At 37.9% G+C, this 21,451-nt stretch overlaps 2 long non-coding RNA genes across 4 annotated transcripts; one reads left to right on the forward strand and one right to left on the reverse strand.

The window, feature by feature from the left end:
- Positions 1-748: 748 nt before the first annotated feature.
- On the forward strand, positions 749-3,302 carry LOC127966319 (uncharacterized). Its single transcript, XR_008155585.1, has 4 exons — positions 749-995; positions 1,732-1,831; positions 1,997-2,157; positions 2,545-3,302. It is a non-coding gene; the product is annotated as an uncharacterized LOC127966319 (long non-coding RNA).
- Positions 3,303-4,893: 1,591 nt separating this feature from the next.
- LOC127966316 (uncharacterized) lies at positions 4,894-8,815 on the reverse strand. 3 transcript variants are annotated; one of them, XR_008155581.1, is made up of 6 exons: positions 8,568-8,815; positions 7,727-7,826; positions 6,612-7,561; positions 6,409-6,493; positions 5,797-5,923; positions 4,894-5,676 (listed from the first exon to the last, which is right to left on the reverse strand). It is a non-coding gene; the product is annotated as an uncharacterized LOC127966316 (long non-coding RNA). The 3 variants fall into 3 exon arrangements; XR_008155583.1 differs by having other exon boundaries at positions 4,902-5,676; positions 6,612-6,762; positions 8,568-8,806; XR_008155582.1 differs by having other exon boundaries at positions 5,281-5,676; positions 6,612-6,727; positions 8,568-8,804.
- Between the last annotated feature and the right edge of the window lie 12,636 nt (positions 8,816-21,451).

The raw sequence follows: 21,451 nt of genomic DNA on the forward strand, positions 1-21,451 counted from the left end.
AATTAACTTAATTATGTTGATGTTTTACACTGTGTGATATTATATAGCACAAGTGGTGAAATTAATCACATTTTCCAATCATGCTTTACACACAGATGATGTAAAGAAATTACATGTGGTAAAATAAAGTTTGGTATTAGTCTAGCCCCTATCAGATTAAAGGCAAAAGCACTGCTGTGATTAAACATACACCAAGACTACAGGCAACTTCTTAATGTACAATCAAATTAATACAAATAGAAACTCTGAATATGATTTAGTTTGATGATGTTTGAGGATTTTTTAAACACAGTTGATCAACTATTCTGATGTATGTTTGTGGAATATATAATCTGTCAGATGCTGTGAAGGCTCCTGTCCTGACTGTGAACTCAAACTGGTCCAGCAGTGACTCCTGTACTGTGAACTTCACATGCAGAGCTCATGAGCTCATGATTAACTCCAGCTATCAGAACAACAGATGCTCTCCACAGGAAGTGACATCACAGATCCACACTCTCACCCTGGACTGCAGCAAGAAATACATCATCTGTAAACATAGCAACCCTGTCAGCTGGAAACAAGACAGAATAAATATTACACAACTCAGGTAAAAGTGGAGGTAAAAGTACCCCCCCCCCCCCACACACACACAAACAGTGCACATTAATTCTCAAATCAAATATCTCATTTTGGTTTAACAAATCCAATCTAACTGCTGTAAAGTGAACTCAGAAAAACTGAACTGTCAACTGTAGTTTTTAACAACCCATTCTCACTCCAAAGGCGTCAAAAACCGAAGCATGGTCAAGCGCCCCTAGCGTCACTTTTATGACGCCAAATGTGCCTCTCGGCGTCGACTATCGAAGCACTACGACCTTCATTGCTTTCAGTGGGAAACTTTTGGCGTCAGAATTCGACACGAGGACATGAGATGTTTATCGCTATGAAATCACGTTCAAGAAGTCTCATTCAGCACACATCGCGCGATACTTGCTATCAGTTCCACAGTTTGGGTGAGTAGTCGTATATACGCTCTTTTAATGCCTTTTATCAAATGTATTCTGTCTTCTTTATTAATCAGATTAGTGCCATATGTTTAATCGCTGTATTATATCGGTCATCCGCGGCTGTCTTTGAGTTTCATTGCGTTTAAATAAATGAACACAGCTGCTAATTAGTGTGATTAAACTCTATCTGTCACGTGACGTGCCATAGACCTTCGATCCGTTTTATATTATTATTAATTTCAGGATCAATGATGTAAGTTGTATTTGTAGTAAAATCATGGTAATCACGACACAATAGTAATAAATGAAATGTGAAGTTAAAACACAGTAAATGGGACATTAGTAACTGTAACTGTAGTTTTACTATGATATATTAATAATCAATACAACAATAAAATAATCACCAAACCAGCTATGTTTGTATCACTGTAATGTTAGTGTTTTTATGTGCTTTTATATGACAGATATCACAGTAATCATGTGTTCTGTACCATGCTTTTAATACCTTTTAATGTGAATCCAAAAAAAAAAAAAAATCAAATTAAAAATAAATAATAAAACATGTATTTTTCCATCTTGCAGTTCATTCATATCAGTTTATATATATATATATATATATATATATATATATATATATATATATATATATATATATAAATATTTTGCTCACAGATCATTATTAACATTCTGTATATAATTCAATTTTATTTTCTCTCCCCTTTTTTATTATTTATATTTTTAGCTGAAAAGACGTAAAGGCAGTCAGCCCAGTGGTGTTTCTGGAGAGGGATTCCTTCAGAAATGGAGAAGACAGAAAGCTGCGGAGGCAGATATTTGCAGCAGTAAGTCTGTGATAGTTTGTCTCTTTTATCAAAAATTCCTGCTGTTATAATTTGTACAGCATTTGTTGTTTCTTAAACTGTTGCACTGTCCAAATACCCACACTTGCCATCTTTTCACTTGACCACTTGATTACTTATTTGAAGTCTTTCCTGTATTTGGCCTAGTGTTCGAGTGAGCATGATGACCACGAGTGTGTGTCGAACTTTTCATGACCTGATGACTGTGTTTCCCAATCCTGATCCTGGAGAACCCCAGCACTGCACGGTTTTGGTGTCTCTCTTATCTGCCTTGGAGTCTTCACTGATGAGCTGATGAGTTGAATCAGGTGTGTTTGATCAGGGAGACATCTCAAATGTGCAGTGTTGGGGTTCTCCAGGACCAGGATTGGGAGCCACTGCCTTATGGGACACTTATGTGTTTAAAGAGATTTTTAATATCTAATTATCAATATTTCACATACTGTACTAAACACATCACAGTCTTAATAATCCAGTTTAACACTTGTATGATATTGTACAAGCCCCAGGACGGTCTCATCTGACACTATCAAAAGAATTCATATGACTATAGCTTGTTATTAATTACTTGCTTTCAATAATGGATTCATTTAACATTTAATTTTACAGCATCTTTACAGAGGCTGCTTTTATGGTCTAAACAAAACACAGTGTAATGTATAAGTTGAATGTAATGTAATATTTCTGTTTTACAGGATTGTTTGAGGATAACACTGCAGTTCTCCATCATGCACAAGGACTCACCTCGTTAACTCTTTATCCCCCACACACACAGATATGGTCCCTGGATCAGTGATTAGACTTTGCAGTGGTTTGATTTTTGCAGAAGATGTAACTTTGTTTTATTTATAAGCTCATAATGAATACATTACAGAACCAGTGATGAAAACAATAGTTAAAAATAGTATTTTTCGTATTGATAAAGCATTTTGTTCTCTTTTTCAAGCTTCATACAGTGAACTTTTTAGACTTTAATTAAGAGTTTTAGTAAAGGAGATATTCATACACAGTCATCCCCTAGCTCCAGTCATGAAGTGAATTCATGATGTTATTGTCAAAGCTAGCAGGTGTTTGTTTTCCTGAACACTTTCTCTGTCTTCCATTGTTCAGACAATCAGTGTTTATTTGATGCTGTGCTGATTGAGTTTTATAGATGATATTGCACACTTGACATGCATGTCTTCATGGTGTTTTTTTGTGAGTTTGAAACATTTACATTGTGTTGTATAACATTTTGGTCAATTTAATTTTTTTAATAAAATTGATCTTTTTCCAGTGTTCTCTGAAAGACATACTGTATTTACTGTTTTGTTTTTTAATAAAAGCATTTTCATTTGCATACTGAAAATAGTTAATGTTTACAACATAACTGCCTTTTTATTCTTTATGGTGGCAAAAACGAGCTTGGTGACAGAGGATGCAGTGTAGTAATTTGGGCATGTTGACTTTAAATGAGTTTGACATATCAATAAATAATGGAAGATCCTTACAAAAATATGCATGTTTATTATGCTTTATGTATTTATTTGTTCATTCATTCATTCATTAATTTATAATTTCTGTTTTTATTCCTAGGGTTCAAATGGTAGAGAATGGTAAATCACAGAAACACAAATGTGAACAATTTTAACTTTAAAACACAATGTAATATACAATGTAAATTTTAGAAGCACGTCATTTGATTAGTAAATATATTTGTCTTTGGTCAAAAAAAAAAAAATACAAATCTTAAAAATGTGTCTTATATTTAATGAGAGGAATCTATCTGTTGGATACAACTGCGACTGCTGGGCATGTGCACATCAATATTGCCCAATTTTTGTCAAGCTGAACAACGGAGGAAGGTGAAGACGTTAATAAAACAGAATCTAATAAGTAGCAAGCTTAATCTATTGTTAACCGAATCTATCCCTTCAGCCGAAAAACGAAAGACATCTGTCATACATGGATAAGGAAGTGTGACGCTGCTGCTCAGCTTAGATGCCATTGGCTATGACTTTTCAGGACAGTCTGTGGTTGGACTATCTTTTAACCCATATTAAACAGCGCATCATGTTAAAAAGTATGTTTTGCTCCTATCATCACATTAGTAATATATTAAGTCAACAATGAAGTGTTGCTATCTTGAGAAAAATGACATCTTTAGCGAGATCCTAATCCTAACCCTAAGCATAACTTCAATGAACTACAAAAACAGCCCCCTAGTGTTGCCTTTGCATAGATAGAACGACGGAGGCTTGTGGGTAATGTAGTTTAAAACTTTTTATTAACAAAACTAAATAAATTATTTATTTTAAGGTAAACTGGATATCTAAATATGTTTATTGTGCAAACCTCTATGATATATTTGAGAGGCAGGCTGAAATGTGGTATTTTACAGTGAGCAATATTTAAAATGCTTTTATGCCAGCTTTCCACTTATTTCTGAAAACTGAGCTCAACATTATTTTATCAGCATAGCATAAGTAATAATCCTGCCCATTTTCTCTTTGATATGTTAATTGGACTCTGATTTACAGCCATTTGAAATGTACAGTTTTGGGCTCTTCCGGGGGGTGCTACTGGGCCCCTGGGGGTAGCAGGGCAGTAAAACCTACATATATGTATTCTCCTCATCATGAACAACAAACTGAGCTGAGCCACATTTATATCTGACAGTTTTCACAGTCCTCTGTTTTCTATTCTATTCATCATGGCTATTATACCTTTTGACAGGACATTGTGAGGCCATCTGATGAAACATGGAAAAATTATAAAGAAATGATTTAATAATGAAAATAATAGATTATTTCTTTGATTTTTGAAGTAAATGGCAAGAAATATAATGGATGAACCTGCAACAACTTGCCATTATCTATTCCCCACTGTAAAGCAGTAATCAAGGACAATGTATACACATTGTGATACTTCACTATTACACAAGGACAAATTCATGCAGTGCTAAGAATATTAATTTATATATATATATATATATATATATATATATATATATATATTAGCATTATATATAACTAATTAGCCGAAATCAGTGTAAAAATGTCCTCCTCACCCCCGTATCTTGCTCCTCATGTGCTGGACATCAGTAATGTGCGTGCTCTTGGTTTTAATGCAGTACAAGATCCACGTTGATCATTCCTGCTACATTCTCAGTTATCCCTCAAGTGTTTGTAACAATAAAGCCCATGGCACCATCTTGTAATGCAGAATAATTAATCTTGTAACTCCCTGTATTTCACAAAAAATGTGCATATTTGTTACTAAAATATAAAAAAATTACTTTCTGGTGTACTGATGTCCCAGATGTTATTAATCCGATCAAAAATGTTCATGTCTTAAATAAAAAAATAATCCCAATAATTAATATGTCGTTTTTCCAAGTCTAAAATAAACACATATGAGCCTACCTAGTAAAATTATGTATTTACCAAGAATCTTCAGAACACAATATTCACCATTTTCATTTTATTGAAGCATAGACTATAAACTTGATAAAGTAGCATCAAGACAAATAAGATTCAATGAAAATAATTATCATCAAAGATACATTAACCTCATATATAAATCAGTTCACACAGATGAGTGATGAAATGTCCTTAAAAGTCACACAGTCCCATCCAGTCAACTGTGATACAGATCATGTGATACATATTAGACATGTGATACTGTTTCAGAAAATAATGATTCCCATCATCACATCTAAACTGGTTTCATCTCCCCATCGTGATCTTCTTCTCTCGTGTCTGGAAACAGTTTGTGGTTGATGTCCAGCACTGATGAGGTGTAGCTTGTTCTCAGCCAGATGATCTCTCAGTCCTAAGATCCCAGACCTGGTCAAAGTGAAACAAACAATGCAGAAGAAGTTGTTTAATGGACAGAGAGCGCAGCTTATGTTCTGTGTGGTTTTAGCAGGGTGAGTAACTATGACCCTTGTAGTACTGTACACTTACCATTCTTCAAGCTGTTTTAAGATCTTTTGAGAAGCTTTTCTCTGAAGACAATTTACCACATCCTCTTCTTTCACTCCTTTCAAGAGCATCACTTGGTCAAAACCCCTCATTTGGCTGATGAGATCATCTGTACAAATAAAAATACTGCAATAAATATGTCATTCTGCAAGAATTAAGAAAAAGCTACAGAAGCAAAGGTCTTGCTCATGAGACATTAGCATGTGTAGTTCTCAGAGACTCTAGAATTCATCTGTTGTTGCAGTAAATGTGTTTTTTTCCTCTAGAATCTTTCTCCAAAGTTCCTGACTTCTCTCACAAATGTGTTTTAGTCTGTGCAGTGTAATGCCTGGCTTCAAACCAATCAACTATCAATTCACAATTAATAACATAACATTTACAAAACAATGAAATAATGTCAATTGGTGTTTATATCAACTAAACCAATTTCATGACACTTGTCTGCTAATAAAACAGGTGGTGTGTTTTTAAAAACATAATATTAAAAATGTCCAGTCACACTTTGCTAACATGCTGTAATTGTAATAGTATAAAACGAAATCAAGGCTGACATGACATAAAATGTTGTATAACATTGCTTCAACACACACATACCAGAGGACTTCTGTTTGTTTGAGCTCAAGATGGCCATCTTCATTCCTCATCCTGAGCAAATCATATCCTTGGTCTTCCTTCTCTTCTGTGAAACAAGATAATCTCTACTTACTCTCTGTGCAATTAATATTGCTCATTAAACATAATTAAGTTAATTTAAAGTAAGATTCAGACCAGAGCATTTTTGGAGTAAACAAATGTACCTGGGAAGAGCTGATCATGGCAAGATTCGCTGAGACTCAGTAATAGCTCTTTTAGGTTTTAGGAAGGTTTGTGAGGGTTGGCTCTTAAAATAGCTGTTGAGCTCGATATTTTAGACCTGAAAAAGAAGAACAGCATTATCTGGAAAAAATCCTGTAAGACAGAAGGAAGGACATATTATTAATTACGTGCAGCTTGTACATTACACCTCTGTAAAGATGCTGTATAATTAAATGTTAAATGAATCCATTATTGAAAGCAAGTAATTAATAACAAGCTATAGTCATATGAATTCTTTGATAGTGTCAGATGAGACAGTCCTGGGGCTTGTACAATATCATACAAGTGTTAAACTGGATTATTAAGACTGTGATGTGTTTAGGGATCATTTTTAAGACTTTGACCCTGTCCAGATACCCACACTTGCAGTCTTGGCCACTTGAGAGTGTGTGTACGTGACAGTGTGTGCACAAGACTGTCCCCGGTCTTAATAATGCCAAAGCACAGCGTCCTTAACACACACTAAACCTCTCCAATACTGCTCTGGAGCACTATACAAAGCTTAGTGTATCCCATCATGCATCATGTTTTGGAATAAATCGTCAGACTTTTTGCCGAGATCTCACAAGAGGTCATGGAAAGCTGTCCAATGTACAGTATGTGAAATATTGATAATTAGATATTAAAAATCTCTTTAAACACATAAGTGTCCCATAAGGCAGTGGCTCCCAATCCTGGTCCTGGAGAACCCCAACACTGCACATTTGAGATGTCTCCCTGATCAAACACACCTGATTCAACTCATCAGCTCATCAGTGAAGACTCCAAGGCAGATAAGAGAGACACCAAAACCGTGCAGTGCTGGGGTTCTCCAGGATCAGGATTGGGAAACACAGTCATCAGGTCATGAAAAGTTCGACACACACTCGTGGTCATCATGCTCACTCGAACACTAGGCCAAATACAGGAAAGACTTCAAATAAGTAATCAAGTGGTCAAGTGAAAAGATGGCAAGTGTGGGTATTTGGACAGTGCAACAGTTTAAGAAACAACAAATGCTGTACAAATTATAACAGCAGGAATTTTTGATAAAAGAGACAAACTATCACAGACTTACTGCTGCAAATATCTGCCTCCGCAGCTTTCTGTCTTCTCCATTTCTGAAGGAATCCCTCTCCAGAAACACCACTGGGCTGACTGCCTTTACGTCTTTTCAGCTAAAAATATAAATAATAAAAAAGGGGAGAGAAAATAAAATTGAATTATATACAGAATGTTAATAATGATCTGTGAGCAAAATATATATATATATATATATATATATATATATATATATATATATATATATATATATATATATATATATAAACTGATATGAATGAACTGCAAGATGGAAAAATACATGTTTTATTATTTATTTTTAATTTGATTTTTTTTTTTTTTGGATTCACATTAAAAGGTATTAAAAGCATGGTACAGAACACATGATTACTGTGATATCTGTCATATAAAAGCACATAAAAACACTAACATTACAGTGATACAAACATAGCTGGTTTGGTGATTATTGTATTGTTGTATTGATTATTAATATATCATAGTAAAACTACAGTTACAGTTACTAATGTCCCATTTACTGTGTTTTAACTTCACATTTCATTTATTACTATTGTGTCGTGATTACCATGATTTTACTACAAATACAACTTACATCATTGATCCTGAAATTAATAATAATATAAAACGGATCGAAGGTCTATGGCACGTCACGTGACAGATAGAGTTTAATCACACTAATTAGCAGCTGTGTTCATTTATTTAAACGCAATGAAACTCAAAGACAGCCGCGGATGACCGATATAATACAGCGATTAAACATATGGCACTAATCTGATTAATAAAGAAAACAGAATACATTTGATAAAAGGCATTAAAAGAGCGTATATACGACTACTCACCCAAACTGTGGAACTGATAGCAAGTATCGCGCGATGTGTGCTGAATGAGACTTCTTGAACGTGATTTCATAGCGATAAACATCTCATGTCCTCGTGTCGAATTCTGACGCCAAAAGTTTCCCACTGAAAGCAATGAAGGTCGTAGTGCTTCCATAGTCGACGCCGAGAGGCACATTTGGCGTCATAAAAGTGACGCTAGGGGCGCTTGACCATGCTTCGGTTTTTGACGCCTTTGGAGTGAGAATGGGTTGTTTTTAATTATAAACTTCTCATTTTCCAGATGAAATCTCAAAGAGTGATTCATCTCGCCTGGGTTTAGGAGTTGGTTCGGTGGCAGTGTGCATTTTGCTTTTATGTGTTTCAGCCGTTGTGTGCTTCAAGTATAAAAAAGGTATGTCCATATTGGCTCACATACATTCTCTATAAAAATGATCATTGTGTTCATCAAGTTGATCAATTAAGTACTTTACTTCATTTGTAAAATAATAAAAAAGAATGATGGTGATATTTCTTCAGTTTTAGTTAACTGTAATAATTTAGAATGGGGTGTTCTTCCAATTTTTATAATTCTTGTCTCTACAAAATATCCTCTGATGAGATCATTTAAACATCCTTAGTACCAACCAGTTATTAACCAACAATAAAAGATCTTTAAGAACACTGTTCATCCTAAAATACAGTACATTACATTTTTTTTTAGATTAGACCTTATTTTTGATCTATATTCACCTCGACACAACTCAACCTGTTCAGGTTTAAATCTCACAATGTTTGTAACAACGATGAGGACAGAAACATATTTGTTCTTTGCTGGTGCCAAAAAATGAAGAATGAACAATCATTTTCTACTTAATCCTGAGAATAAGTATTAAAAGCAAATCAAATAAAACACAAATTTCCAAAAATGTAATAATTATCTTCATTTCTAACAGAAATGGTTTACAACTACTTCTGTTTTCAACTGAGTACATGAGGAAAGCCTCAGATGCCGAAGTACATAATACAAAAGAAACTCAGTTTAGAGCAGTTCGGCATTAACAGTCAGCCAGTATAAAAAAAAATGATATATAATCTGTTCTTACTAAAGCGCATGGGTCAGTATCACCATAGAGTGCCTTTCAACGCTCTGAATACTCACACATTTTTGTCTTAATTTCCCATTCGCTTTATGTCATGTCATAAATAGTAGACACTTAAGTACTATATATTAGTTGAGCTCCCACACATTTTGTTTTAGATAATTATTCAAATTATTTTCTGAAAGTTGCAGGTCCCTTTCCTTAACAGGGTTATTTGTTTGCTTTCAAATTATAAATATGTAAAAGATTTTATGTAAACCCTGTGTTTTTAGAGAAACACATACAACTTGCACATGTATTTTTTTCTTATTGGAGAAAACTGTGATATTTGGATGCATTTTTTGTTTGTTTGCTTGTTATTGCTCCGACACCTAGCTATTGAACACACTGGATTATATAGATATGACTGAATTGTTATATTAAATATTAATTTAAATTATCAAAATGATGGGGTGGACACATGATGCAGAACATACAAAGCATAACAAAATATGACAATGAAACATATATTCAACTTGGAATTGTTGAATTGATTGGAAAAAATAAATCTAATTATAATAAATAATTTAATTACTGTCTCAATCATATAAAGTAGTACAATAGCATTTCATTCAATTATAAAAACAAATTAGCAAACAGTAATTTTGATAAATACAGCAGATTTTATCAATGCAGCATACACAGCTTGTTCATGAGGCCTAAAAAATAGTGTACTGTATGCACATACTAACTTTTACTCCTTGACAGAACAGTATTCAGTAAACTCAATCATATTTACAATTATTTTATAGCAATATTAACTACAAATCAATGCTATATCCACCCTGTCATGTATATGTCCAATCTAAGTGGCAGACAGGGGGGAATTTTGAGCTTCAATTAACATATTAGCTTACAACAAACTGTGACTAGCTAAATAGTTAGTTTAGTTGTTGAAGAGAATTTGGTTTACTCAAATTTACATATTTTGAAAATACTGTATTCTGATCACTTCCGGCATATTTTATGCTGACAGGGTGAACATGCTGAGCTTTGGCAAAGTAAGAAAGCAAATTTATACAAAGAAAATGTTTCCCTTTGAAAAGTCACCAACTTACTCACCTCAGCCACTCGCCACTAAAGAGACAAAAAATCCTGTCCTGATGTTTCTAAAGTGGACAAACTCTTCTTTTTTATTAAATAAAAATATTGTTTTATTACCAAATTATTAATTCACTCAAATTGAGTAATCTCTTATTCAATAAAATATTAATAGGAGAACAACATTTTTAAATTGTACGATTTAACTACTCTAATTCAAATTGATGAGAGGTGTATGGGACTTGGCAAAATAACATGCGTCCTCTTACACAAAACAAAACACAAATCTAGAAAAATGTATCGAAAGAGCCAAGCAATGCTTTAGTATTAACAGAAAAACTTAGCCTAATATAACACACACTATCATAGTCATTTTTAAGTTATCATAGCAAATGAGTAGATGCATATATTAATATATTCTTTATAATTTGAAAAGTTCTGATGTTGATATACTGCTGTACATTGTAAACCTCACAGGTGCTCCGGAGGAGGTAGTAGAAGGTAATACAGTCTATGCTCAAGTTGAGGTAAGCTTCAAACTACTGTTCATCATTAGCTTGCAGACATTATTGATATGTTGTCATGTGGTATAGTTCTATGATAGACATCAAAAACTTTCCTCTACACAAATCAGTGGCTCCCGAAAATGTCAAAACATATATCTGCTGACATGTGGTGATTATTATCACAGCAGAAAACATTTAGACACATTATTATAGACGCTGTAAGCAGCCAAGTCTAATACTTTAAGCTGCTGTGGGATGCTGGATGGTGCTTGTGATGGACGCGCATGCTTGGGTTACTATTAAATGGAATGTCCACACAAGATGTTAATATTGCTCATTGTTGTAGATTTATTTTACCATTACTGGTCTTCATTTCCATATAGGCAAGAATCCAAATGAACAGTCAGTAAATCCACCAGTCCGTCACCTTTACAATGACTTGCATAGCATGGTACAAACAACCTAGCGTAGCGGTCAAAAACGGTGTGCACCTTCCCTCCAGCAACACCTGCTACCTGAAGGAAGGTTCCCACCTATATATTGTGAACAAAGAGTGACCCCTACTGGACGTACCTGTACATAAGACCAAAATGGCTCTTACATACCGGCCCCTAATTGGGATAAATCAACATACCAATTCCCAACACATAACAGAGAGCCATAAACAAATAGAAATATCAAGCATCATACACACACGATGCTTGTAACAAACCCCTTAACCCATAGACTCATGCAAAAAGCAAAGTTTTGCTACAGGCCTATCAATAACACTTGACTTAGTTTGTAAGCGAACCGAGCGCACCAGCCCTTTCTTGTCAGGGAATGTTTCCAAAACTCTTCCAAGTGGCCAGGATCCTCGAGGTGCCGTTGGATCCATAATGGCCACAATGTCTCCAGATTTGAGGCTATTTTTAATCTTGTTCCATTTCTGCCTTTCCTGCAACAACGGTAGGTATTCCCTAACCCATCTCTTCCAAAAGAGGTCTGATATATACTGAACCTGTTTCCACCTTCTTTTTATGTATAAGTCATGAACATCGAACAATCCAGGAGATAAGGATGGTTTTCCCTTTAACAACAGAATATGATTGGGAGTGAGAGCTTCAAGATCCATTGGATCGTCAGACAATTTGGTGATTGGTCGATCATTCAAGATTGCCTCCGCTTCACACAAGACTGTATGGAAACTGTCATCATCAAGCGTCTGCTGTTGAAATACTGCAGTGAGGATCTTCCTCAACATGCGGATGACCCGCTCCCAAACCCCACCATAATGAGATCCAGCTGGAGGGTTGAAACTCCACTTAATGCCCTTCTGACATAACACTCGTTCAGTGTTGCCAACTTAGCGACTTTGTCGCTAGATTTAGCGACTTTTCAGACCCCGTAGCGACTAGCGACAAATCTAACAACTTTTTTTTTGACAGACCTTACTTAGTCTCTGAGACTCTCCGACACTGCCGCACGAGCTCTCTCTCTCTCGCTCTCTCCCAGCGTGCACACACGCCTCTCTCTCTGTGCATCTGTTTTGTTCGGCGAGCAGAGAGGAGCAGCACTTTCAGTTAAAAAATATATTCTGTTGCTTCTAACTCTATTTTACATACAAGTATAGCCGAAATCACAGTACAATCATTATCTTAATCTTATGTGTTTGTGATTTCATTAGACATTGTCATGAATAGGATTTTAGTGCAGAGATTAACATCTTTGAGAGCTGGTTATGTAGTCTTAATGGACCGCGTTTCATTCATTATAATATTAATTCCGTTGTCGGACAACAGAAACATTAAAATATAATAATTAAAAACTTTTATTGAAAATTTTAGCTGCCTTAAAATGCATTACATGAGCACAGAAAGGGCAAGATAATATGACGCACTTATGTCATGAATATGCTAATTAGCGTGTGACGTCATCTAGCGACATTTAGCGACTTTACAGGCAGGGTTTAGCTACTTTCCATTGAAAGAAGTTGGCAACACTGCACTCGTTGAATCTTAGCCTGATTCAATGATAAAAGTGCCTCCCGAAAGTTCCCTCTCTGCTCCTATAAAATTTGTGCCATTATCTGAAAGAAGATGCTCCACTTGCCCTCTTCTACTGATAAATCGGCGCAGAGCATTAATGCAGGCATCTGTGTCAAGAGAATTGGCAAGTTCAAGATGAACGGCTCTACTGGCCAAGCAGGTGAAGATGACACCATAGCGTTTCACTGTACCTCTTCCCTTCTTCACCTCTATTGGTCCAAAATAGTCAACGCCTGTGTTGGTAAACGGCGGATAGTCTGGCATAATCCTCTCCTTAGGCAGATCAGCCATCTTCTGCCCCATCATCCTCCCATTATATTTTTTACAGAAGCAGCATTCTGCTACGACCTTCCTCACAGCTGAGGTTGCACCTGTAATCCAATACCTTCTTCTTAAAGCAGACAACATGTGATTACGCCCACTATGGCCAAGCTGTTGATGTAAATCTTTCAGTATAAGGGTAGCCACATGCTGATCTTTACAGAGGAGTAGCGGATGTTTTGTGTCTTCTGGCAACGAACCCCGTGTCAGCCGCCCTCCAACTCTCAGAAGCCCATTATCCAACCATGGATCCAACTTATAAATGGCACTCTGTTTGCTTACTGTATCCTTTCCAGAAGACAAAGCAGCGATTTCCTCAGAGAATCTTTGCTGTTGGCAATACCAAATTATAGCCATCTCGGCTTCCATAAGATCCTCTGCCGACAAGGTTTGTCCTCCTGTTGTACCTTTAGCTATCCGATTCCCTTGCTCTAGGACATTCTGTTTGTTGGCTTCAGCAGTATCGGACTCTCTCCTCTTGCAAATCCTTCTCAACAACATCCTCTTCAACTTAAGCAACCACGCAACTGATACTCGAAGTCTTCTCCAATCTGAAAAGTAAGCAATCAACCTATTTGTACCCTTCAGTGAGCCTTGAGTATTTACCACATTGACAAAGGCTTCCTTCTTGACCTCTAGGTCCTCAACCCCTACTACAGTGTCCACCATATTTACAGGCCAATCCTCTTCTGGTTTGTACAGAAACTTGGGTCCTTCTATCCATCTGTTGTTCTTGATAAAATCTCCAGCCCTCCTTCCTCTGGATGCATCGTCAGCTGGATTCTCCTTTGTGCCAACATATCGCCACTGTGATGTCTTTGTGGCTTCCCTGATGATGGAAACTCTGTTGGCAACAAAAGTATGAAACCGCTTGTCCTCATTCATGACATACTTGAGTACAGATGTGCTGTCTGTCCAGAAGACTGATTCTTGCAACTGGAGCCTCAGCTCTTTCTTTAGCATCAGATCAACACGGACAGCAAGAACAGCTGCAGTTAGCTCCAAGCGGGGAACAGTGATAGCCTTTAAAGGTGTTACTCGAGCCTTGCCCATGAGGAAGGACACATGAATGTCACTGTTGCTATTCTGGATTCTAAGGTAAGTGACTGTGCCATATCCCTGTTCGCTTGCATCTGAAAAATGATGAAGCTGCGCATGTGTGTAGGAACCCCAACTCATGGGCTTAATGCATCTCTCAAACTTGAATTCAGAGAGTGCATTAAGTTCCTTCAACCACCGTGTCCAACCACACAATATCTCATAGGGCACAGTCTCATCCCATCCAAAGTTCCTCCGGCATAGCTCCTGTAGCATGATCTTAGCAGGTAACACTACTGGTCCCAAGATCCCAAATGGATCGTATACTGAACTGGACACTGACAACATTCCACGTCTTGTGCAAGACTTCTCCTGAATCTCCAGTTTGAACTTAAATGAGTCAGTTTCCGCACACCACAACAAACCAAGAGCTCTCTCAACAGGCAAGCTGTCTTTGTCCAGATCCAGCTCTTTCCACTCCTTGGCTCGACACTCCTCAGGAAGGGTTTGCAGGACAGTGCGCTTGTTGCTTATCCATTTTGTCAGAGTAAAACCTCCTTGCTGACAGAGATTGGAAAGATCTTGAACCAAAGAAACTGCTTCCTCTTCAGATGCCACACTCTTAAGGCAATCATCTACGTAAAAGTTATCTTTGAGAGTCTGAACAACCTCCTCATGGAATTCACATTGATGATCATCTGCTGTTTTTCGCAACGCAAAGGCAGCGCAACTTGGAGAGGAGACAGCCCCAAAAAGATGGACAGTCATACGAAACACTGACACTTCTTTTGTAAAATCTCCGTTCTGCCACCATAAGAAACGGAGGAAATCCCGGTCCTCTTCTGCCACTCTAACCTGATGAAACATTGCCTGTATGTCTCCCATGACAGCTACCGACTCCTGCCTAAACCTTAGGAGAACACCAATCAATGTACTTGTAAAATTGGGACCTTGCAGAAGGACCTGATTTAATGATGTTCCTTTGAATGCCGCACCACAATCAAAAACCACCCGCAGGTTCCTCTTCCTGGGATGACGTACACCATGGTGAGGAATATACCACACCTTGCCGCTGTCTCCTTTCAGCTGCTCAGTGGGCAATTGCTCTGCATATCCTTTGTTAATCATTTCTTTGAGGAATGCTACGTACTCCTCATAAAACTGCTCATCTCTCTGAAATCTCCTCTTCAATCCAAGTATCCGCTGTTTTGCCAAAGAGAAGTTGTTAGGAAGATACACATTTTCCCTTTTAAATGGTAACTTCAAGGTATAATGATTGTCCTCAAGCTTGACAGAACTCTCAGCAATGTCCAAGAATCTAATATCCTCTCTTGACAATCCTTGCTCTTCTACAGCTCGCTCATTGAAGTCATGGTTGTATTGTTTAAGCAACATCTCCTCCAGTCTACACACAGAAATCCTGTTAACCACTGCAGGACAGTCTTCATCCTCAAGGCTGCCTGCATTCAAAGGACCATTGATGACCCAACCTAATGCCGTTCTTATAGCATAAGGGCCATCCCCATGGCTATTTATGACTTCCCAAGGCTCCATCATCTTGGGAGCATTGTTTCCAATCAACAACTCAACGTTAGCCATTATACGGGGAACTTTAACCTTTGCCAAGTAAGGCCATTTGGACAAATCTCCTTTAGATACAATGTTATCAGAACTTACGGGCATTTGTTTCTGTGTAAGTGTTTGTGGAAGCTGATAGAAGATGCTACCATTAATAGCAGATACTTCCAAACCTGAAAGTATGTATGCAGGTACAACTCTTTCCTGTCCCATAGTTTGTAACAGAAACTGAGTTTTTCTACCAGAAAGATTGAGCCGCTGCATAAGGCTTTCTGTACAAAAGGTCGCCGAACTGCCAGGATCCAGGAATGCATACGTCTGGATTATATGATCTCCTTTACTGGCCTTGACTTGAACTGGTAAGATAGAAAGAAGACAGCGATCCTTTCCGGCCCCTGTATGACCACATGTTTCAGTTGATCCCAAGAACTTGTGTGCCTCTGACTCCTTGGAAGCTCGGTTGTAGTTGGCTGTATTTCTGTCTACATGAAGCACAGTGGGATGGTGCTGACTACATATCCTACAAGTCAACCGCTTGCCACAGTTACGACTCATGTGCCCAGCACTTAAGCAACCAAAGCAAAGCTCTTTCTCCTTTAGAAATTCCATCTTTTCCCTATGCTTCCTCTTTTCAAATTGTGGACAGAACTCCAATAAATGATGCTTAGCACAACACAAACATAATGGAATTACTTTAGATTTATTTGATGGCAATTCTCTTCTCATGTTCTTAGTAGTTTCCCCAGATTCCACAGGTGCAACGGTAGTGGCAAAGATGTTTCCTTTAACTCTACCTTCTGGACGTAGCTTTGACCGATTAACAGGCCTCACGCTAGTTGGCAAGTCTCTAATATCACCAAACAAAGGATCCATTAGGATACTAACCTGTCTTTCAACAAATTGAACAAGATCTTTGAACAAAGCTCTGCATTCAGTAATTTCCAGAATGTTATCAATCAATCAATCACCTTTATTTATATAGTGCTTTAAACAAAATACATTGCGCCAAAGCACTGAACAACATTCATTTGGAAAACAGTGTCTCAATAATGCAAAATGATAGTTAAAGGCAGTTCATCACTGAATTCATTGATGTCATCTCTGTTCAGTTGAAATAGTGTCTGTTTTAATTTGCAATCAAGTCAATGATATCGCTGTAGATGAAGTGACCCCAACTAAGCAAGCCAGAGGCGACAGCGGCAAGGAACCGAAACTCCATCGGTGACAGAATGGAGAAAAAAACCTTGGGAGAAACCAGGCTCAGTTGGGGGGCCAGTTCTCCTCTGACCAGACGAAACCAGTAGTTCAATTCCAGGCTGCAGCAAAGTCAGATTGTGCAGAAGAATCATCTGTTTCCTGTGGTCTTGTCCTGGTGCTCCTCTGAGACAAGGTCTTTACAGGGGATCTGTATCTGGGGCTCTAGTTGTCCTGGTCTCCGCTGTCTTTCAGGGCAGTAGAGGTCCTTTCTAGGTGCTGATCCACCATCTGGTCTGGATACGTACTGGATCCGGGTGACTGCAGTGACCCTCTGATCTGGACACAGACTGGATCTGGTGGCCACGGTGACCTCGGAACAAGAGAGAAACAGACAAATATTAGCGTAGATGCCATTCTTCTAATGATGTAGAAAGTACGGTGTTATGTGAAGTGTTCCGGTTCCAGTTTACCTAATTAATGCAGCCTAAAAATCCTTTAACGGATTTGGATATTAAAAGCATATTAGTATGTTATGTGTATGCCAGGTTAAAGAGATGGGTCTTTAATCTAGATTTAAACTGCAAGAGTGTGTCTGCCTCCCGAACAATGTTAGGTAGGTTATTCCAGAGTTTAGGCGCCAAATAGGAAAAGGATCTGCCGCCCGCAGTTAATTTTGATATTCTAGGTATTATCAAATTGCCTGAGTTTTGAGAACGTAGCGGACGTAGAGGAGTATAATGTAAAAGGAGCTCATTCAAATACTGAGGTGCTAAACCATTCAGGGCTTTATAAGTAATAAGCAATATTTTAAAATCTATACGATGTTTGATAGGGAGCCAGTGCAGTGTGGACAGGACCGGGCTAATATGGTCATACTTCCTGGTTCTAGTAAGAACTCTTGCTGCTGCATTTTGGACTAGCTGTAGTTTGTTTACCAAGCGTGCAGAACAACCACCCAATAAAGCATTACAGTAGTCTAACCTTGAAGTCATAAATGCATGGATTAACATTTCTGCATTTGACATTGAGAGCATAGGCCGTAATTTAGATATATTTTTGAGATGGAAAAATGCAGTTTTACAAATGCTAGAAACGTGGCTTTCTAAGGAAAGATTGCGATCAAGTAGCACACCTAGGTTCCTAACTGATGACGAAGAATTGACAGAGCAACCATCAAGTCTTAGACAGTGTTCTAGGTTATTACAAGTAGAGTTTTTAGGCCCTATGATTAACACCTCTGTTTTTTCTGAATTTAGCAGTAAGAAATTACTCGTCATCCAATTTTTTTATATCGACTATGCATTCCATTAGTTTTTCAAATTGGTGTGTTTCACCGGGCTGCGAGGAAATATAGAGCTGCGTATCATCAGCATAACAGTGAAAGCTAACACCATGTTTCCTGATGATATCTCCCAAGGGTAACATACAAAGCGTGAAGAGTAGCGGCCCTAGAACTGAGCCTTGAGGTACTCCATACTGCACTTGTGATCGATATGATACATCTTCATTCACTGCTACGAACTGATGGCGGTCATTTAAGTACGATTTAAACCATGCTAATGCTCTTCCACTGATGCCAACAAAGTGTTCAAGTCTATGCAAAAGAATGTTGTGGTCAATTGTGTCAAACGCAGCACTAAGATCCAATAAAACTAATAGAGAGATACACCCACGATCAGATGATAAGAGCAGATCATTTGTAACTCTAAGGAGAGCAGTTTCAGTACTATGATACGGTCTAAATCCTGACTGGAAATCCTCACATATACCATTTTTCTCTAAGAAGGAATATAATTGTGAGGATACCACCTTTTCTAGTATCTTGGACAGAAAAGGGAGATTCGAGATTGGTCTATAATTAACTAGTTCTCTGGGGTCAAGTTGTGGCTTTTTTATGAGAGGCTTAATAACAGCCAGTTTGAAGGTTTTGGGGACATATCCTAATAACAATGAGGAATTAATAATAGTCAGAAGAGGACCTATGACTTCTGGAAGCACCTCTTTTAAGAGCTTAGATGGTATAGGGTCTAACATACATGTTGTAAGTTTAGATGATTTAACAAGTTTATACAATTCTTCCTCTCCTATAGTAGAGAATGAGTGGAACTGTTCCTCAGGGGGTCTATAGTGCACTGTCTGATGCGAAACTGTAGCTGACGGCTGAATGGTTGCAATTTTATCTCTAATAGTATCGATTTTAGAAGTAAAGTAGTTCATAAAGTCATTACTGCTGTGGTGTTGGGAAATGTCAACACTTGTTGAGGCTTTATTTTTCGTTAATTTAGCCACTGTATTGAATAAATACCTAGGGTTATGTTTGTTTTCTTCTAAAAGAGAAGAAAAGTAATCAGATCTAGCAGTTTTTAATGCTTTTCGGTAGGATATGCTACTTTCCCGCCAAGCAATACGAAATACCTCTAGTTTTGTTTTCCTCCAGCTGCGCTCCATTTTTCGGGCTGCTCTCTTTAGGGTGCGAGTATGCTCATTAAAGAGAGCAGCCCGAAAAATGGAGCGCAGCTGGAGGAAAACAAAACTAGAGGTATTTCGTTGAGAGCATATGCAACAATGCATATGCAGTGCAGTTATGTGCAACAACTCTCCACCGTTCTCTGAGCTTGAAAGGCAATATAGATATAATGACTCTCATATTGCTTGGCATATCTAACTCCTGAAGGTACTGCAGCTCCTCAGTGACATTGCAACAACCACGCAGAAAGAGAGCATAAGACTGCAAAGCATTAACATCCTCCCCCTTTATTGAGGGCCAAGACAAGGCTCTTTCTAAATAAGCAGTGGCGATCTTATACTTATTGCCAAAATGTTCCTCCAATAACTGTTTTGCCTTGGTATAGCCCGAGTTAGGGGTCATGTGAAGACAACTGCGAACCAGCTCCCTAGGCTGCCCCCTAGTAAACTGTTCCAAATAATACAAGCAATCACTATGACTTGCCTTCTCCTCTACTCCCTTTTCAAATGCTCTAATAAATGAAACATACTGAAGAGGATCTCCATCAAACAAGGGAATGTCTCTGGCTGGTAAAGATGTGCAGTGTTGCTGATGGACAAGAGCTGCGGTTATTTCATTTTGTCTTTGCATTATGGTGACAATGTCACCACCCTGACACTCGATTTGTGGCTGAGAAATCACATTAGATGCAAGATGTCCATGAGACTGAACTAATGTCGGTTGAGAAATCCTATCAGGTGCAAGACGTCCATGAAGTTGCACTGATGCATGCTGAGAAATTCTATCCGATGCAAGAGGTCCATGAGGTTGAACTGATTCATGCTGAGAAATCCTATCCGATGCAAGAGGTCCATGAGGTTGAACTGATGCATGCTGAGAAATCCTATCAGGTGCAAGAGGTCCATGAGGTTGAACTGATGCATGCTGAGAAATCTTATCCAATGCAAGAGGTCCATGAGACTGAACTGATGTTTTTCCTAGTATATGCTGGGAACTCCATCTTTCTAAGTCCGTACATTCCTGCCACGTCTGCTGACGAATGTCCTGATACGGCACAGAAGATGGCAAAGGAGGATCCACTACTGATACTTGGGTTTCCATTTTACTACATACAGCAGATTGAAACTCCTCTGCCATTGGATTCAATATAATTGAGGAAGCTTTCTCCCTTTCCTTTTCCAATTGAGAATGCATATTAGAAGAGGCTTTAGAAACACTGTGACATTCAGAGGCCTGTAAAACTGCAAGTTTAGCAGTAGATTCTGCTAGCATTGCATTCAACTCCAGTTGCTCCTTTTTCCTCTTTATCTTCTGCTCTTGCTCCTCCAAAGCGTGTTTTTCCTTTAACATTGCCATACGAGCAAGCAGTGCAGCCTTATTTGCCTCAGCTATAACTCTTGCAGAAGAAACACTACTGCATGTACTCGCTTTACTTGAACGTTTACTACCAACATTTGAAATACTATCATGTGGATCAACATCATCAACCTTGTCATGCATGACCTCATTGCATGTACTCGCTTTACTTGAACGTTTACTACCAACATTTGAAATACTATCATGTGGATCAACATCATCAACCTTGTCATGC

The sequence above is a fragment of the Carassius gibelio genome, chromosome B10 (assembly GCF_023724105.1).
Source record: "Carassius gibelio isolate Cgi1373 ecotype wild population from Czech Republic chromosome B10, carGib1.2-hapl.c, whole genome shotgun sequence".
Taxonomy (NCBI): domain Eukaryota; kingdom Metazoa; phylum Chordata; class Actinopteri; order Cypriniformes; family Cyprinidae; genus Carassius; species Carassius gibelio.